This window comes from Lissotriton vulgaris, chromosome 3_1 (genome assembly GCF_964263255.1).
Source record: "Lissotriton vulgaris chromosome 3_1, aLisVul1.2, whole genome shotgun sequence".
Lineage (NCBI taxonomy): Eukaryota > Metazoa > Chordata > Amphibia > Caudata > Salamandridae > Lissotriton > Lissotriton vulgaris.
Window position 1 is genome coordinate 1,722,300,071 of NC_141689.1, and position 12,542 is coordinate 1,722,312,612.

The window sequence follows — 12,542 nt, forward strand, 5'->3', positions numbered from 1 at the left end:
AAGTGACGCAAGAACGGAGCAAAAGAGCTGCAAGGGGCTTGTAAATCTGCCCCTAGAGTAGAGGCTCAGGTGCAGTCCTTCCTTTGTAGCCCTCTTTTTGGCTGAAATAGTTGGTTCTTGTTCTTTCTAAATGTTTGATTTGGTTGACAAGGACATCGACAAGCAGCAATCATCAATGTTTTCTGTTCTTTCTTTCATGTTGTACGTCAGGTCCCCCCAGGGGCAAGCAGACGGAAGTGGAACAGGAGGATGCTGTGGCTCCAGAGGAGGAGGATGCAGGCCAGGGCGGCGAGTGCTCCTTAGCTGGCCCCAGTAAGTTTTCATTTAAATATAGAGGACCTACTGTTGTCCAAGCGTTCCTAATTTAATTTTTTCGAAATAGTGTTTAGATAGGAGCACAATCCATAATACTACTGTTGCAGGGACAATTCTCCACAAACCGAACTATGGACACTAAACACCAGAGTAATAATATTTCAGAGTGGCGTGTTTGGCACACTGTATAAACCTGGTAGTGTCAGCGGCACGGACTCCTCCCTGCCAAAATTTGCAAAACCTTTCGCTCAGTCACTCTAGTCTGGAGGACCAAAAACCACAGAGTCTATTCAAGTTTAAAAGCTTTATTAAAAGTAAAAGTAAACACATATATTAAAATTAAGTTAGCTGGAAATGGAAAAGTGCTTGGTGCTGAGTTGATGAGTAATGGAACACATTTCTTGTGGTCGAGCCGAGCTTTCACCTGGTTTGAAGTTGATGTTGCTCTTGTCCTTAGAAGTCCAGCTTCTGTCTGTTCAGAGAAAAATGGTGTGTGTTAAAATTAAGCAAGTATTCATCAATTGTGACAAAAAAGTGCAGCAAGACAACAGCCTTCCGTGGAAGGAGGGACATTTTTACTTTAGACTAGAGTAGACAGTCAATTACTTTTTCTTTTCACATTTCTTCATTCCTAGACCAAATACTAGTGAGTCATGTAATCTAACATTCTTAAATCTACTTTGTAGGTGGAACATCTGGTGGCGGGGCCAGCTCGGATGTGGTGGTGGTGGTCGACTCAGAGTCCGAGGACAACTCTGGGGAGGAGGCGGCGCAAGTGGCCAGAGAAGAGACTGTGAGGAAACAGACAGTGGTGGTGGCGGCCGGTAGAGGTAAGCTGGATCATGGTACTATCTGACTCTTAGATAGCATATGATGTGTATCTACAGAGAGTAGACGGTCACTGGATGAACTACGAAAATACTATGAAATGTTTCCGGGGGGGGGGGGGCAACATCATCACCATCTCCTGAGTCCTGACATGATTGAGCACAAGTATTAAATACATTTTTTTAAATCTAACACGACATAGAGCTTAAACAAAGAACCCCATAGGGCAAAGAGAAAAATCTTGTGCGGCACCACAGCAGACGACCTGGCAACTACATTAAAACAGAGGGAAAAACAAAAAATGCCAGAAAAACAATTCAATCTAAATCAGGAGGATGTGGTTATAGAGCATGGGTCCTCACAAACTTTCTCTCGGGGCCAAATTGACAGTGTGGTTTGTGTCACCCTCTGGCTCCCTCCCTCTCTCTCTCTCTCCTTCTGTCTTCCTCTCTGTCTGTCCCTGTCTCTGCCCCTATCTGTCAGTCTGTCCCTGTCGCTATCTGTCCCTGTTTCCCTCCCTCTGTCTCCCTCTCTGTCTCTCTGTCTGTCTCTGCCTGTCTGCCCCTTCCCCTGTCTCTGCCTCCATCTGTCTCTGTCTGTGTCTCTCTCTGTCTCCCTCCCTCTCTCTCTCTCTGTCTCCCTCCCTCTCTGCCTGTCTCCCTCTCTTGCTCTCTCTCCCCCTCTCTCTCTCTCCCTCTGTCTCACTCACTCTGTCCGTCTCCCTCTCTCTCTGTCTCTGTCTCTGTCTCTGTCTCTGTCTCTCGTCTCTCTGTCTCCCTTTGTCTCCGTCTCTCTGTCTCCCTCTGTCTCCGTCTCTCTGTCTCCCTCCCTCCGTCACCCTCAGTCTCAATCCCTCTCTCTCTCCTCCTCGCCATCTCCCTCTCTATCTCTCCGTCCCTGTCTCTGACTCTATCTATCTGTCGGTCCCAGCCTGCTGTAATTACCATATTGTAATTTGTCACTGGGCCAGCACTGGATGGACCTGCAATCCGGGGGGGGGGGCAAGCGCCCCCCCTTGCCCCTCCCTGCGGACGCCCATGATACTGGCCTCAATAGTTTTGCACTGCGCTGGCTAGTTGCTAGTTGTACTGTGACACAACTTTCTGCTGAATCATTTTGTGTTAATCATATTCTTAAAGAGCATTGGTTACAGATTATGTCTTTCTTTCTTCATATAGTTGGTAACACTAAAACATCAACACCATCTAGGAGAATGAAGGCTCTACTGGCCCGGCAATGGAGGCTGGATGCTACTGTTGCCCAATATCGGCGGCTGGTGGAACTGGAGGGGGAGGAGTCGGACACGCAGCCCAGTACATCGAATGTGACACCTGCATCCTCCTCCGTGACCCCACGTTCTGCTGGTCAGCGCAGTGCTCCGGCAATACGGAGCCGGGCTGGCAGACGCCACCGCCGAGCAGCAAAGGCTGCCCCTCACAGTACTCTAAAGGAGTGTCCAACCTGGAGGCGGAGGTCCGGAAGTTAAAAGAATACCAAAATTTGTTGGAGGGCCTCCGCTTAGACCACGCCACCCTCCGGGAGCAGTACGATGCCCTGGCCCTAAGGCATGATGCCCTGGAGGCCAAAGTCCACACCATGCATCCCTAGAGTGTCCCTTACCCCTTTTTTAGAAACTTTTGGGGGGTGGGAATTGGGAGTTGGGGTTTTTGGGGACTTTTGAAGGACTATTTATTTGTTGGGGTTAGGGAGGGTCTTGCGGGAGATTATTTTGTTAGGGATATAAAAATATACTTTTTCAAACTTTATCTGAGCAAACCTATTTTTTACTACTTTTGAGCCTGGTGGGTAGTGGTTTTGCAGTAAGTTCGTTTTACTGAACACTGTCATCGTGTTGGCTCACGTGTACTTGGCCAAATGTTTTCCAAAGTTAAATGCCTGTCACAGAGTTTCTTAAATCAAGAGTCCTAGGACTTTACTAGTACCACTGTCACTCTCTCGCCTCTCCTAATACTCCATTACACTACCTCCCATCCAAACGCTTATCTTACCTGTAATTTGTGTTTGAGGGCTGTCTCCACCTGGAATTCACAGTGTCCTAAAGCGTTCTGCAGCAGGGCCCCAACTGGAGTTTCCCGGCGTGGATTTTCTGCAAAACAAAAGCAATCAACATTAGAAATGTGGCAGCCGTGCTCACAGACCCCAAAACCCTAGAAGCCCCACAGACAGCACCCCTAAGACAGGCAAGCGAGCATTAATAACGCCTAAACGTTCACGTGTAATTGGCCAAATGTTTTCCAAAGTTAAATGCCTGTCACAGAGTTTCTTAAATCAAGAGTCCTAGTACTTTACTAGTACCACTGTCACTCTCTCGCCTTTCCTAATACTCCATTACACTACCTCCCATCCAAACGCTTATCTTACCTGTAATTTGTGTTTGCGGGCTGTCTCCACCTGGAATTCACAGTGTCCTAAGGCGTTCTGCAGCAGGGCCCCAACTGGAGTTTCCCGGCGTGGATTTTCTGCAAAACAAAAGCAATCAACATTAGAAATGTGGCAGCCGTGCTCACAGACCCCAAAACCCTAGAAGCCCCACAGACAGCACCCCTAAGACAGGCAAGCGAGCATTAATAACGCCTAAACGTTCCTGTGTAATTGGCCAAATGTTTTCCAAAGTTAAATGCCTGTCACAGAGTTTCTTAAATCAAGAGTCCTAGGACTTTACAAGTACCACTGTCACTCTCTCGCCTCTCCTAATACTCCATTACACTACCTCCCATCCAAACGCTTATCTTACCTGTAATTTGTGTTTGAGGGCTGTCTCCACCTGGAATTCACAGTGTCCTAAGGCGTTCTGCAGCAGGGCCCCAACTGGAGTTTCCTGGCGTGGATTTTCTGCAAAACAAAAGCAATCAACATTAGAAATGTGGCAGCCGTGCTCACAGACCCCAAAACCCTAGAAGCCCCACAGACAGCACCCCTAAGACAGGCAAGCGAGCATTAATAATGCCTAAACGTTCACGTGTAATTGGCCAAATGTTTTCCAAAGTTAAATGCCTGTCACAGAGTTTCTTAAATCAAGAGTCCTAGGACTTTACTAGTACCACTGTCACTCTCTCGCCTCTCCTAATACTCCATTACACTACCTCCCATCCAAACGCTTATCTTACCTGTAATTTGTGTTTGAGGGCTGTCTCCACCTGAAATTCACAGTGTTCTAAGGCGTTCTGCAGCAGGGCCCCAACTGGAGTTTCCCGGCGTGGATTTTCTGCAAAACAAAAGCAATCAACATTAGAAATGTGGCAGCCGTGCTCACAGACCCCAAAACCCTAGAAGCCCCACAGACAGCACCCCTAAGACAGGCAAGCGAGCATTAATAACGCCTAAACGTTTTCAACTCCCATTTCCTCCTAACCAATTTCATCCCTAATACACCTTGCCAGCAATGGCCCAGCCAAGACCCGTAAACCCAGGCGCAAACAAGTTTGACACCCCCCAAACAGCCAAAAAGCAAATCCGGGAAAAAAGCCACACTTAGCAAGATGTATTTAAATGAGGACTCACTACTTCCAGTCCCTCTTTAGGTGACTTGTCAACGTAAGTTTCTTCATTGTGCGGAATCCAGGCATCAGCATTACGGGAAATGGATAGGGTGAGTCTGGAGGAGGAGGATAGACGACCAGGACTGAGTTCTTGTCAACTTGGGAACCTGAGGAATGCTGCGGCATCAAAATCAAGACAGTTCTGCTGATGGGCTTTTTGTTGTTATTGGGTGATTACAGTTTTGTTGTGAATGTGTTCAAGCACTTGCTAAACAAAGAAAGACAGACACACAGGAATAAAAGTGAATAAGGACGAAAAAAAAAGTTAGTGATTCATTGACTCATTTTCAGAACTCGCTGTCAGGGAAGCAGAACTCGTCCTCAAACTCTGCAAATTGAGTCGGTAGTACTTCCGGTAACTGAGGAACACTTCCCTCAGGTAGGTCGGTGTCCTCTTCTTCCTGCGTGCATTCTCGTACTTTGTAATCTGGTGGTATGAAGTGCTGGTTCATCTTTATCATGGTGAGCCGCTCCACATTTGCGGGCAAGAGGCGGGACCTTTTGGAAGTCGCAATGCCACCAGCAGAACTAAAAACACGTTCTGAAGACACGCTTGCGAGTGGGCAAGACAAGTAATTGATAGCCAGGTTGGTGAGCTCTCGCCATATGTTTCTTTTCCCATGCCAATACGCCAATGGGTCCTCAGTAATATTGACCGATGTGGAGTCATCCAGGTAGGCCTGCACCATTGAAACAATGTTCTCCTGGATTCCTGTACTTTGCACTTCTGTGTCCTTTCTGGGACAAGGAAACCCTAGCTGACTTAGCCAATCCGCTTCAGACGTATCGCCTGTGCCTGGTGCAGATGATACGGTTGCTGGTGTGGTTAACGGCTCAGAGGAAAAGACACTCACTTCTGCCACAGGCACAGATACAGAAGTGCTTTTTTGGGACGCCTGATGGCCTGCTGATTCACTAGTACTGTCTTCTCCTACAGTTTCCTTCCGCTCTCTTTCAAAACAAATGGCTGACTGAGCTAGCCAACCTTTGTACTCTGTAACATCTGAAGTTTCAAAAGGAATTAATACTTTGCCAAACAATGGCTTTCTGTAACGTGGATCCAGAATAGTAGCACAAAGGTAGTGCTGTTGTTTCTTGATATTTACAAGCCGTTTATTGCTAACTAGGCATTGTAATAATCTCTGCGCCAACTCATATGCTTCATTCTTTCCAGCATCCTTTAATTCTGAAGACACCACCTTGACTTGGTGCTCGAGCTTCAGCAACAATGGGATAGCTTTGCTCAAAGAACAGTCCTCCCTGCTGACTTCACGTGTGAAGACCTCAAAAGGACGAAGCATGTATGTCAGGCTTTTAACTAGCTGCCATTGCTCCACCGCTAGCATAATTTCTGTCGTATCACCACCCAGGTTGTAGAAATACTCATTGACTACTGGAAAAAGCTCATGCAGACGCTCAAGCATGTAGAAGGTTGAGTTCCAACGTGTTGCCACCTCCTGGATAAGTGCTTTCACTGGCATTCTACGTACATTTTGCTGGCGCCTCAGCTCCTTCCGGGCCTTAAAAGAATGGTTGAAATGTGTGCATATTCTTCTGCAGATGGTCAGTATTTTGTCGACTGCAAGTTCTTTTTTCAAGAACTTTTGCACGACAAGGTTCATACAGTGCACCAAACACGGCACTCTGAAATAGTCACCGTCCGCCATGGCCTTAACTACATTGCTGCCATTATCAGTAGAAACATAACCAACCTTGCAATTTCTTGGGGGCAGCCATTGCGAGACCTTTTTGTTAAAGTCATCCAAAATGTTGTCTGCAGTATGAGTTTTCTCCATGCCAAACATGGCTAATGTTGCATGTTTACGAGCACCCTTAAAAATCTCGACCAAGTCACCACCTGCATTTATCTGTTTTGCAACCCCTGAAAAAGAGACCCAGTGTGCAGTGGTGCACATGTAATCAAGGACTTGGCAACTGGTCCACATGTCTGTTGTCAGGTGTATAGTGTGAACAGCACTCTTCTGCAAAGCTGCCCCAACCAACTCAAGCACCTCTTTATGTAGTGCTGGAACAGCAACCCTGGCAAAATAGAACCGGCTAGGAACCTTCCATTTAGGGGCCAGTGTTGCCATGAGTTCAAGAAAACCCACACCTTCGACAAACGAAAAAGGGAGAAGGTCCACCGCTAGCATTTTAGCCAGCTTAGTGTTATACAGGCGCACAATTGGGTGGTTGCGTTGAAATGGCGCATCTGCGGAGAACATGTCTGTAATGGTGCGCTGGACAAATTTAATGGATGATGCTGATGCCTTCTTCGACCCACTTCTGCTCAGTGTTGACATTTTACGCATTGGTGTGTCTCCCAGACTCTCAGTGTGCCTCCTATGTGCTCCGGAGGGTGTGGTGCTGCCAGGGGTACTGGGTGCAACCGGACAAATGTCTGACGCTTCTTCTACCTCCCCGTCATCTTCAGATGAAACACCTACTACGGGTATATTTTGGCCACTTGCCCTTTAGGATTGCTTTCCCTTGATGTTTGCTAGGTGCGCAAACCATTCGACAGCGTGCCTTCTTTCAATATGACCTATCTGGCCTCCGGTACCATAGTTGGTACCAATCTTACCACGGCTAACTGTAGTCGTACAAATGGAACAAACGGCTAGGTTATCATGCTTTGCATGGACACTAAAAAAGTTCCAAACTGGGGACTGGAAACTTCTGGTTTTGCCGCACGAGGTGATACTGCCAATGCCAGATGAAGCAGTGGTGGATGAGCCTTGCAGACATCTACTGGGTTGTGCAATTATTGCAGCAACCCTACTTGAGGGAGTCGAGCTGGATGGAGGTCCCCTCTGGGGAGAAAATATGGGAGCTGTAGGTTTTGTTGAACTTTTTGTACTACTTGACTGCATTGGTGGTGCTACCAGTGCCACGTCGCCAGGGTCACGCTCAGCATGACGTCGGGATAGGGTATAAATGTCTGTCTGCTGCATGGCCGGTGTGGCTGGAATGACGTGTGTGATGACTAGGTCATTGCTGTCATCCTGTTTATCAACATCAGAATGCACCACTTCATCAAGTCCGACGTTCGGATCCATAAGTATGAGCTTTCCGGGGCCCTTCCTTTTAACATTTGATACCTTTCTCAGCTCATGGTGTGCCTCCCTCTCAGACGTCGGAGATAGTTGCCAATCTGGATCCAGATCATCTGATGGAGCGGGGCTTGAAGAGGAACTTCTACACACCCTCCTTGATCTTTTCCTTGCTGGGGAGCTGGGAGAAAATGAATCATCAAGAGGAGTGGCTTCATCTTCCTGACATGATACCCCGGCTCCAAAGTCAATTTCCTCCTGTGCCCCTACTTCTGGAAGAACAACCATTGTGGCCACTTGCACCGCTCCATGCGCCGCTACATGGGCCTCTTCACTGACCTCTACTTGCAACTCTCCATGGACCTCTCCTTCTCGGCCTTCTCCTACTCGGCCTTCTCCTTCTCGGCCTTCTCCTTCTCGGCCTTCTCCTTCTCGGACAGCTCCTTCTCGGCCTTCTCCTTCTCGGCCAGCTCCTTCTCGGCCAGCTCCTTCTCGGCCTTCTCCTTCTCGGCCTTCTCCTTCTCGGCCAGCTCCTTGCGCATGTACTTGTGCTTCTACTAGTAGCCCATGCAGTTGTTGTTGCGGCTTTGGTTGTTCATTAGTACTTGTGAGATGAGTTACAACCTGTGTTGATTGTGTGCTGCTACTTTCTTGCGATGAGCCAACATCACTGGTCGTTTGTGATTCAACCACTAAACAGGCTACCTGTGCAGCACTCATGGTGGACTTTTGTTCTTTTCTCCACAAAAATTTAGTGGTCGAGGCACCAGTCTCCTTGGTAAGTGGTGCCACTTGCTTCTTCTTCTCCTTAGTAGAGACATCTTTCTTGCAAGAGGAGCTACGGGCACCTCTTTTCGGACCCATCTTCTTCAGATGTCGGAACAGCAGGCCGCAGCAGGACTTCTTCCTGGCACTGATGCTCAACGATGATGAGGAGTTCTTGACTTTGTGCACCTAAAAGCAAACAAAGACAGAGGAACATCAGTTAAATATATGTTGCATACGTGGCGCTTCAATTAATAGTTTGCAAGTAGGCATTTATGAATACACACGTGCACACCACAATATGGAAATATCAAAAATAGGAATTGCTAAATTTTTGGGAAACAGGAATTTAGCATTGATCCAAGAGAGCCCACAGAGAGGGTTGTAGTTTCATGTACCACTGACTCAACCTGGGCACAATGGGTGAAAGCAAGGCAAAATGGGTGCAGGCCTATGGCACAAAGCTCACTGCCTGCCTTCAAAATGGCCGCTTGACCCCCATCCACATGGCCAGGACCATGCCTCAAAATGGCCCCAACCAACATAGCCAGCCCCCAACCCCTACTCTAAAAAGTAAAAAAAGACAACACAAATCACCACAATCCAATGCCATCCATCAAGTTTCAGAAGGTTTATGCTGCCTGCTGGTGGTTTTCTGGTGCAGAATTGCAATTTTTGCAATTTCGCGAGTGCGAGATTGTTGCTTCACGACGCGAACGTGGCGAAAAACCCGCAAAATCCGCGAACAGACCGATTCTGGGACCCCTGGGCATAATGAATGAAATCAGAGCACACTGGGTGCAGGCCTATGGCACCCCATTCTGTGGACTCCTTATGGTGCCTGCTGATGGTTTTCAATTCATGTGCAGAATTGTAATTTGTGCAATTTCGCGAGTGCAAGATTGTTGCTGCGAGGGACGCGAGCAGTGCGAACACATGCAAAAAAATCCGCAGCTCGCGAACTTGAGGATTTTCGGTAAATCCGCGGGAGTTCTAGGGCCCCTGGGCATAATGAATGAAATCAGAGCAGACTGGGTGGGCCTATGGCACAAAGCACACTGCCTGACTTCAAAATGGCCGCTTGACCCCATCCACATGGCCAGGACCTGCAGGACCATGCCTCAAAATGGCCCCACCACCAACATAGCCAGCCCCCAACACCACCCCAAAAGTCGAAAAACACACACAAAAATCACCACAAACAACATCAACTTATCAACTTACTTGTGAAATCAAATTTCGATTCCAAAAGTAATCCAAATGGCCCCCCACCAACATAGCCAGCCCCCAACACCACCCCAAAAGTCGAAAAACACACACAAAAATCACCACAAACAACATCAACTTATCAACTTACTTGTGAAATCAAATTTCGAATCCAAAAGTAATCCAAAAGGCCTCAAATCCAAATATCCAGCAGCATCCACAAAAAGTAATCCTTCCCAGTCAAGATCGAATCCAAAGTGGCCAGGAAACAGGAACAGAAAGTTGGAGACTGGGGCACTTCCTTCCCCCACCCCAATGCTTGCTGGACAGGAACAGGAAGTTGGAGACTGGGCCACTTCCTTCCTTCACCCCTCTCCAATTATAATTTTTGTAATTTCACGAGTGCGAGATTGTTGCTGCCCACGTCGCGGGGAGCGAGCAGTGCGAACACAAGCAAAAAATCCGCAGCGCGCGGATTTGCGGATTTTGCGGGAAATTCGCGAATCTCGCGGATTACGAATTTACCAAAAATCCGCAAAATCCGCGAGCGTAACGGATTTTCCACCCACGCCTACCACAGATAGAAGCAGCAACTGCAGGCCAACTTACCCTTCACACAGAAAAGGCAACGCTCCTCACACAGCTCTTCAGTTCTTCTACTTGTCAGGGTCCTCTTATTTCCAGAAGTGATCTGAAGTTAAAGGGTTTTAGGTCCATTACCTATATCTCATTTTCTCTTTGTTCTCTTTGTTGCAAGGTCTTGTGAGCTCAGTCCAAACCAGTTCTGACCTCCCAGGTCCAGCTTGACTGCACGGGGAGGAGAAAGAATTGTGCAAAGGAGACAGAGCCGAATCAGGTCGTAGCAACACTATTCCCACCACTCTAAATGCAGACAAGGTCTATTCAGCCTGGCTATGAGCTACCCAGGCAGGGCAAGGCACACCTCAACCCCCCTTGTGACTGTCTAGAGTGAATGCCCCTCCCCAGCTCCTGCCACTTCAAAACCAGACAGTGTATATTCAAACGGGCAAGGGCACACAGGATGGTTAGACAAGAAAATGCCTACTTTCGTCAAGTGACATTTTCAAAAACACCTTTACCCAATGGTGTGTTATTAAATTCTGAGTTCAGAGAGCCTAATCTCTATTTTGCCATCTTGTCCCAATGGAAAATTACCCATGTAAGATGTTACAAGGCAGCTCCCATGTTAACCTATGGGACAAACAACAGCCTTTAAATAGTGAAAAAAAGAAATACACAGTATTTAATTATCAAGACATGTAAGAACACACCAGTACATGTCCTACCTTTCACATACACTGCACCCTGCCCATAGGGGTACCTTGGGCTTACCTCAGGGGTGCCTTACATGCAAGAAAAGGGAAGGTTAGGGCCTGGAAAGTGGGTGCAGTTGCCAGGTTGATATGGCAGTTTAAAACTGTGCGCACAGACATTGGAGTGAAAAGTCTGAGTGGGTGGCTCAACCAGTGCTGCAAGCCCACTGGTAGCATTTGATTTACATGCCCTGGCACACTCAGTGGACTTTACTAGGGACTGACCAGTAAATCAAATATGCCAATCATGGATAACCAATCATAATTACAATATACACAGGGAGCACTTGCACTTTGACACAGGTCAGCAATGGCAAAGTGCTCAAAGCATCTAAACCAACAAAAACGAAATCCAGCACATGGTAAAACATGCAAGAGGTAGAGATAAAAAGTCAGTCAAACCACATCACGGATGCCATGTCTAACAGGCCCATTCCACCCCTTGGATCAGACTTCTGTCTACAAGGCAAGGAAAATTCTGCCTGTAAGTACAGTAACCAACAGAGGTCACTCAAAGCTGTCAGTGGGATCACTGACATAATATCGACTACAAAAATATATTCATTTAAAATATCGACTACAAAATATCGACTACAAAAATATTAAAGTCCTATCTACAAACAGGTAAGTACAAAAATATCGAACAAAAAATATCGTTTAAAAATATTGGATAGCGGGAGGGTCAAAATTACTATTCCCACTCCAGTGAGTGCAACAGTAGAGAAAGCGTTGGATAGCGGAGGGGTAAAAATTACTATTCCCACTCCAGTGGGTGCAACAGTAGGGAAAGCGTTAGATAGCGTAGGGGTAAAAATTACTATTCCCACTCCAGTGAGTGCATCAGTAGGGAAAGATTTGGATAGCGGGAGGGTCAAAATTAATATTCCCACTCCAGTGAGTGCAACAGTAGGGAAAGCGTTGGATAGCGTAGGGGTAAAAATTACTATTCCCACTCCAAAGAGTGCAACAGTAGGGAAAGCGTTGGATAGCGTAGGGGTTAAAATTAATATTCCCACTCCAGTGAGTGCAACAGTAGGGAAAGCGTTGGATAGCGTAGGGGTAAAAATTACTATTCCCACTCCAAAGAGTGCAACAGTAGGGAAAGCGTTGGATAGCGTAGGGGTTAAAATTAATATTCCCACTCCAAAGAGTGCAACAGTAGGGAAAGCGTTGGATAGCGTAGGGGTAAAAATTACTATTCCCACTCCAAAGAGTACAACAGTAGGGAAAGTAAATACTTCATATATTATTTAATAAAAATTAAATGAATATCTATAAAACATTAATTAAAAGTAATTGCCAATTTAATATAATATAATAATTACTCAATTAAAATTACAAATTAAATTTAATTAGAATTAGTTAACAATTAACAATTAATTAAAAATGAATACCAATAAATACATTTACATATTGAATTAATTATAATTAAATTACTTCCCACCCTATTCCCCTATAAACCCACAACCCGCTACAGTATT